This window comes from Salmo salar, chromosome 16 (assembly GCF_965601325.2).
Source record: "Salmo salar chromosome 16, fSalSal1, whole genome shotgun sequence".
Taxonomy (NCBI): domain Eukaryota; kingdom Metazoa; phylum Chordata; class Actinopteri; order Salmoniformes; family Salmonidae; genus Salmo; species Salmo salar.
This window is the reverse complement of record NC_138306.1, coordinates 38,300,249-38,307,728: the sequence shown is the minus strand read 5'-3', so window position 1 is coordinate 38,307,728 and position 7,480 is coordinate 38,300,249. Positions and strand designations below refer to the sequence as shown.

The window sequence follows — 7,480 nt, the reverse complement described above, 5'->3', positions numbered from 1 at the left end:
CAGGAGCAGTAGAGATACTCTCAATGATCGGCTATGAAAAGCCAACTGACATTTACTCTTGAGGTGCTGACAACTACTGTGATTATTATTATTTGACCATGCTGGTCATTTATGAACATTTGAACATCTTGGCCATGTTCTGTTATAATCTCCACCCGGCACAGTCAGAAGAGGACTGGCCACCCCTCATAGCCTGGTTCCTCTCTAGGTTTCTTCCTAGGTTTTTGGCATTTCTAGGGAGTTCTTCCTAGCCACCGTGCTTCTACACCTGCATTACATGCTGTTTGGGGTTTTAGGCTGTGTTTCTGTACAGCACTTTGAGATATCAGCTGATGTAAGAAGGGCTATATAAATACATTTGATTTGATTTGAACTACCTAATACACACAAATCTAAAGAGGTGAATGAGAATATGTACATATACATTTATGGATGAGCGATGGCCGAGTGGCATAGGAAAGGTGCAATAGATGGTATAATGGTATACAGTATGTACAGTAGATGGTATACATTATATACATATGATATGAGTAATGTTAGATATGCAAACATTATGAAAATGGCATTATTTACAGAGGCATTGGTTAAAGTGACTAGTGATCCATTTATTAAAGTGGCCAGTGGTTGGGTCTCAATGTAGGCAGCAGCCTCTCTGAGTTAGTGATTGCTATTTAGCAGTCTGATGGCCTATAGATAGAAGCTGTTTTTCAGTCTCTCGGTCCCAGCTTTGATGCACCTGTACTGACCTTGCCCTCTGGATGGTAGAGGTGTGAACAGACAGTGACTCGTGTGGTGGTTGTCCTTGATGATCTTTTTGGTCTTTCTGTGACATCGGGTGCTGTAGGTGTCATGGAGGGCAGGTAGTTTGCCCCCGGTGATGCGTTGTGCAGATTGCACCACCCTCTGGAGAGCCTTGCGGTTGAGGGCGGTGCAGTTTCCATACCAGGCTGTGATACAGCCCGACAGGATGCTCTTGATTGTGCATCTGTAAAAGTTTGTCAGGGTTTTGGGTGACAAGACAAATTTCTTCAGCCTCCTGAGGTTGAAGAGGCACTGTTGCGCCTTCTTCACCACACTGTCTGTGTGGGTGGACCATTTCAGTTTGTCTGTGATGTGTACGCCGAGGAACTTAAAACTTTCGTCCTTCTCCACTGCTGTTGCTGTCCCTTCGATGTGGATAGGGGAGTGCTCCCTCTGCTGTTTCTTGAAGTCCACAATCATCTCCTTTATTTTGTTGACGTTGACCGAGAGGTTGTTTTCCTGACACCAAACACCGAGTGCCCGCACCTCCTCTCTGTAGGCTGTCTTGTCGTTTTTGGTAATCAAGCCCACTACTGTTGTGTCGTCTGCAAACTTGATGATTGACTTAGAGGCGTGCATAGCCACGCAGTCGTGGGTGAACAGGGAGTACAGGAGGGGGCTAAGCACGCACCCTTGTGGGGCCCCAGTGTTGAGGGTCAGCGAAGTGGAGATGTTGTTTCCTACCTTCACCACCTGGGGGCGGCCTATCAAAGTCCAGGACCCAGTTGCACAGGGCAGGTTGAGAGGGTACTATAGTGTTGAATGCTGAGCTGTAGTCAATGAACAGCATTCTTACATAGGTATTCCTCTTGTCCAGATGGGATAGGGCAGTGTGATGGCGATTGCATCGTCTGTGGACCTGTTGGAGCGGTAATCAAACTGAAGTGGGTCTAGGGTGGCCGGTAAGGTGGAGGTGATATGATCCTTGACTAGTCTCTCAAAGCACTTCATGATGACAGAAGTGAGTGCTACGGGGCGGAAGTCATTTAGTTCTGTTATCTTTGTCTTCTTGGGTACAGGAACAATGGTGGCCATCTTGAAGCTTGTGGGGACAGCAGACTGGGATAGGGAGAGATTGAATATGTCCGTAAACACACCAGCCACCAGGACGCGGCTAGGGATGCCGTCTGGGCCGGCAGCCTTGTGAGGGTTAACACGTTTAAATGTCTTACGTCGGCCACGGAGAAGGAGAGCCCACAGTCCTTGGTAGCCAGCTGGTCTGCGCATGCTCTGAGGACGCGGCTAGGGATTCCGTCTGGGCCAGCAATCTTGCGAGGGTTAACACGTTTAAATGTTTTACTCACATCGGCCATAGAGAAGTAGGGGGAGGCGCAGTCCTTGTTAGCGATCTGCGACAATGGCACTGTATTATCCTCAAAGCGGGCAAAGAGGGTGTTTAGGTTGTCTGGAAGTGTAACATCGGTGTCCGTGATGTGGCTGGTTTTCTTTTTGTAGTCCGTGATTTCCTGTAGACCCTGCCATATACGTCTGGCTGTATTCTCGGTGGGGATGTACTGTAGCATGTAGTCATTGTGCAAATGCAATGCCAAAGCATGCGTATTCTGTTAGAAAACATGAAAGGACACTGAAACAAGGCATTTTGTGTTCCCTTCTCTGAACAGTAAGAAAGGTTGTTGATATTTAGTTATTCAAAACAGTAGGCATTCGTTGCACTTTGAAATCCTGTGAAGTTTAGCAAGACTTACGTGTTGCTTGAGGGTTTTCTGAACTGGGAAGAGAGGGGTGGATATGCTAAAATATACATAAGTGAAGATTCAGGATTGCTCAATTATGAAGCAGCTTATGAAAACACCTGTAACAACTCTGATGCTGCATTTCAATTAGAGAGCAACCTCCCTGTGAATGCTAACATGCTATTAGGGTCATACACAGACCATTTCATGTAACAGTTTGGAAGTACGCAGCCTGAAAGTAGTTAGGTAGAGTACTTTATTATATGGTAACACCTGTAGTCAGGAGTAAATTTGTGTGGGGGTTACAAGGGACGTTCTGGTGCAGAGTGCCACCATCTCAGGATGGAAAACAGCATATAGTGAGAATTGATTACATTCCTGTTTGCAATTAGTATGGAAAATCAACTAGTTTTATGAACAGTGCCATCCCAATCTAACATGCAGGACAAGCCCACATCATTGTACACATACCATCTTAAATGGTCATAATGAAAAAGGAACGTGATAATAGCAGTCTCTTGTAAAAACCTAAGGGCATTAAAGTATGTGTGTTGGAGGGAGGGTGATCTTGGATGATATTGGATATCAGCGATGATGAAGGGCAGCAGGTGGTCTGTCCAGACGGCTGAGAGGCAGGTGGGATCGTCTCCTGGCAGAAGACTCACCTTCCACCTGCCCAGAGGACTTGCTACGCTGCCTGGCGATGCCTGCCTGTGCCCTTCATTGGCTGCCTTTGGAACTCCTCCTAAAGCTTCTGGGCTGAGAGCCACACAGGCAGATTAGAGGTGAGGGTAAATGTGTCTGTAATGAGCTAAAAACAGAGTTGCAACAACCTTGTGGACATACTGTCACTCTGAGTGTCAGATTGAGAGATTGGTGAGTGGGTTGTATAAGGATGAGTGGACATCTAGATCGAATATTCCCATTTACACTACTTAAAAAGTGGCCGGGGACCATACTTCTGTTTTTAAACTATCCTTTCAGCTAAAAAAAAAAGGCTGTGAAATCTACAGTTTGCATTTATTTTCCCTGAGGGGCCAGGACTGAGCTGGAAATATCGCTGTTGTGGTCCGCTTCCACACCTGTCACTCCCAGCCTAATGGGTCATTCTAATAGCTTCTCGCTGTAGCAGAGCAAACGTTACAGGATAAGACCCTTGTATCCCGGGAAAGAGAGGATTGCAAGGCAAACAGTTATAAATAAAACTCTAAATAATTGATTTAGGCAGACAACATATTCAGCAGAGCGAGGTTTATTGTTACTGTTGCCTTCACTGGGCTAGCTTTAGGGTCTTTATATTGGTGCTCATGAAGGAGGGATTCTATATACAAGTGAAAATACAGAATGGGTCATTTGATGCAGCATACTGCAAGAGTAAGTGTTTTGAATCCTATAGCAAAATAAAAAATATTGACCGAACTGTGCTTCCAAAAAACCTTGCATTAAATAATGAATCTTAGCTTTCAAGAGAACATATTTCTTGCATTGTTGTTGCTACAGCCAGTGAAGTGGACACCTCCTTCGACTACTTCTACTACTTGGCTGGCTTAGCTGTGCCCATTACCTCTTCTATTAACGTTCTCATCAGACTAACCACATCAGAAAAAGGATGAAATTCCGGAATAAATCCCCACTGGTCTTAATCTAACTGTAATTACGATCATAAGATGATTTTGTCTACTTCAAAGCCCTCTGGAATGTCTGCATTAGAGGTGTGACAAATCAGGACAGCAGGCTGAGGCACTCATTTAAGCCCCCGTCCCTGTACTTATGGAACCAACCAGTAGTAAATGTGAATTAAAAAGTCATTTATTCAAACACTTTAACAGAGTGAATTTATGACAAACCTTTCTACCAGTATTAGGCACAAGGAATTCAGTTCACAAGGAGGCCTTATTACAGTCCTTGAAGGCACCCCCCACATGGAAAAGTAACTGTAGTTTAAAAGTGAGTCTTTATCATAAAAAAAAAAAATCCCCCCTTCTCCTACTCGAAAAAGGTTGTAGCTTCTGGGCGGCTATCATTCCACAAATAAACTCCAGAAATAAACCAAATTCACCCCCCAAAAATCCCAGTATCAAAGCTTATTCACATATTCACATATACATTCACATATTATCAAATGTATAGTGCCAAGTGCAAATGTTGTATAACTCAACCACAATGTACACACTGGGTACAGATTCAATTTCAACATCTAGTGTTGATTTTACATTTGGTTGAGTTGTCAACAAATGTGAATTCAACGTGAAATCAACAAGAAATGTCACCATGTCCATTGGATTTAGGTTAAAAGGTGGGTGAAAAAAAGACAATTCCCTTACGTTGATTACTTTTTGCTAATCCAATCACTTTTCCATGTTTTCAATGTAATCACATTTAATTTTGGGGTTGAAATGACATGGAAACAATCTTGATTAAACCAGTTTTTGACCAGTGAGTAATGGGTATTGTTTCATGCCTTCAAGAAATGCTTCAATGATAAGAGGTCTACAATAGCAAATTGTGCTGTGGTGTTGACAGGAGTCCCAGGCTGAATTGTTTCATAGATACGAAGTAAATACAGTACAACTGCTTATACTTTAACATTGTGTTTCTTTGATATACAGTATCTCATTGTTTTAAAGAGTTGACTTGCAATGTAGTGTAGGGCTGCTTGTTGGATCTGAGTGTCTGCTGAGGCTCATTAACCGTGTGTGCTGAGAGCCTACAGCAAAGAGCCAACAAACAGCACCACATTTTATGATGGAAGGGATAGTGTTCCTGCTTACTGTAGTTTATTAATTGTCATTTACAAAAACCAATCACCCCTTAAGACTACATCGCCTGGGTTCAAAGCTGGAATGATCAAATAGGGGATCCCTCAAATAATAAGACATTTAAAATGGCCTCAGTTAGAAATACTGAGAAATAATACCCAAATCGGTTGTCTGTCTATAAAGGGTCTGTTTCTCTCCATGGTCATGAATAAGACTGTTAGGAAGCATAGTGTAGATGTCTCCTTGTGCTGTGAGGGAGAAGATCCAGCGAATGGCATCCCTTTTGGAGGACCTTGTGTTCTGCCATTGGACCACGCACCCCTCAGATAATCTGGAACAGTCTTTACCTCCGAGGGGGTGTTTGGTGGAACAGCTATAGCTGGTCGACCCTGGCAGAACCAAACCCTTCACTCGCTGGACACATCTCGTTGGTCTACAGCAGGGAAGCCCCAGCAAGCCTCTGCTAGTCACTATGGCCGGAAACATGTGACATCTGTGAACAGAGAGGCAGATGGATACACAGTGAAACCAAAGTCTCATGTCTCAGAAGCAAAACACTGAAACAGACAAAACAGCGCCAATGAAGAATACAGACTCAAGACATCAACACAAGTTATTGGTTTATTCGGATCCCAATTAGATTTTGCCGAAGCAGCAGCTATTCTTCCACATATACACTGATGGACAAGAATGGTCACACAAATGTAAAATACAACGATATACAAACAATACAACTAAAGAATGTGTAGACTGTTAGTGTGTGCATCATTTCAGTCCCTATTGTGCCATGAGATGTTTTATACATTTTTAATTGTAATTTTGCTTGAGTAATTGGAGATGGAAGGGAGTTCCATGCGATCATGGCTCTGTATAATAAATACTGTGTGTTGGCATGAATTCGTTTTGGACTTGGACTGTGAAGAGATTCCTGGTGGCATGTATTGTGGGGTCTACATGGGTGTCTGAGCTGTATGTTATTTGATTTTGTAATCTGGAATTTTCATCACAGTAATATTTATCATAAAAACTAGGAGAAGCAGTTAATCTCTTGTCAACCCTCGGGGCTCCCGAGTGGCACAGCGGTCTAAGGCACTGCATCTCAGTTTAGAGGTGTCATTAGTCCCTGGTTTGAATCCAGGCTGAATCACATCTGGCCGTGATAGGGAGTCACATAGGACGGTGCACAATTGGCCCAGGTTTGGCCAGGGTACGCCATCATTGTAAATAAGAATTTGTTCTTAACTGACTTGCCTAGTTAAATAAAGGTAAAATAAACCAGGAATGACTGGCATGCATGTTGTTGATGTTAGTTCTGTATGTGCAATTAAAACCCCTGTAGGTTTAAGTCCTTAGATCCCAATATCTACTAAGCTAACGTATGGAATTGTTATAAGTTGGTCATAAACTGTATCATTTAGCCATTTGATTTAGAATTTTTTAGGACCTATGTAGGTATCAAAAACATTTTTTTTACATTGAATATAGCCTTTACGGCTAGAGCCCATAGAAACGCATTGAATAATTAATTCATAAATGGCAAAACACAGTAAAAAAAATGTATAATAAGGAACAAGGTTTTGAAGTGTCTGTCCTATATCCGAGAGATATAATAAAACTTTGGTCACGTTATTTTTGGCTCATTTTACCCCATATGCACTTTTCGCAATTTTTACAGCCAGGCCCTGGGTTACTTTCAGATGGCTCCCCTGAAGCTTGTGTGCATCGTAGAGCAGATCAACCGACATCTTCATGCTCATGAGAGTATCACTTGTTGATATTTGTAGCTCACACGGTTTGGGTTTTACATGATGTTACCATTTGAAGCTGTGGAGCTTCAATTGACTTTAGGGGGTTAAATGAAAGGCGTGCAGCTCTGTTTTAGTTCTGAATTGTGTAAGTGCGAGATTATTACTGTACATTCATGTTGTGCAAAGCATTTTTTACAAGCAGATCCGCGTCATGTGAATCCCCCCCCCCCCCCCCCCCCCAATGATGTATGCCGTATTGAAAGAGGCACATTACTTTTCCTGTCAAACGGGCTCACACAGTTTGTATATCTGCTGTTGCATTCTTCTGGTTTTGGCTTTGAGGCAACCTCTTTCGCTCACTCCTCCACCCACCAACCAAGCCCCTTTGTCAGCATTCCACATATTGTGCAAATGATCCTGCACATGGAGCATGATCAGCGCTGGAATCAGAATTAACTGCAGCCCAGAGAACAATGGG

At 43.1% G+C, this 7,480-nt stretch overlaps 1 protein-coding gene across 1 annotated transcript in view; it reads right to left on the bottom strand.

The window, feature by feature from the left end:
- Window positions 1-4,288: 4,288 nt before the first annotated feature.
- LOC106573625 (kelch-like protein 25) overlaps window positions 4,289-7,480 on the bottom strand; it is a 55,687-nt gene continuing 52,495 nt past the window's right edge. The window contains exon 3 of the mRNA XM_014148849.3: window positions 4,289-5,747. The gene's annotated coding sequence lies outside the window, so the exon portion shown is untranslated. The remainder of the gene's footprint in view (window positions 5,748-7,480) is intronic.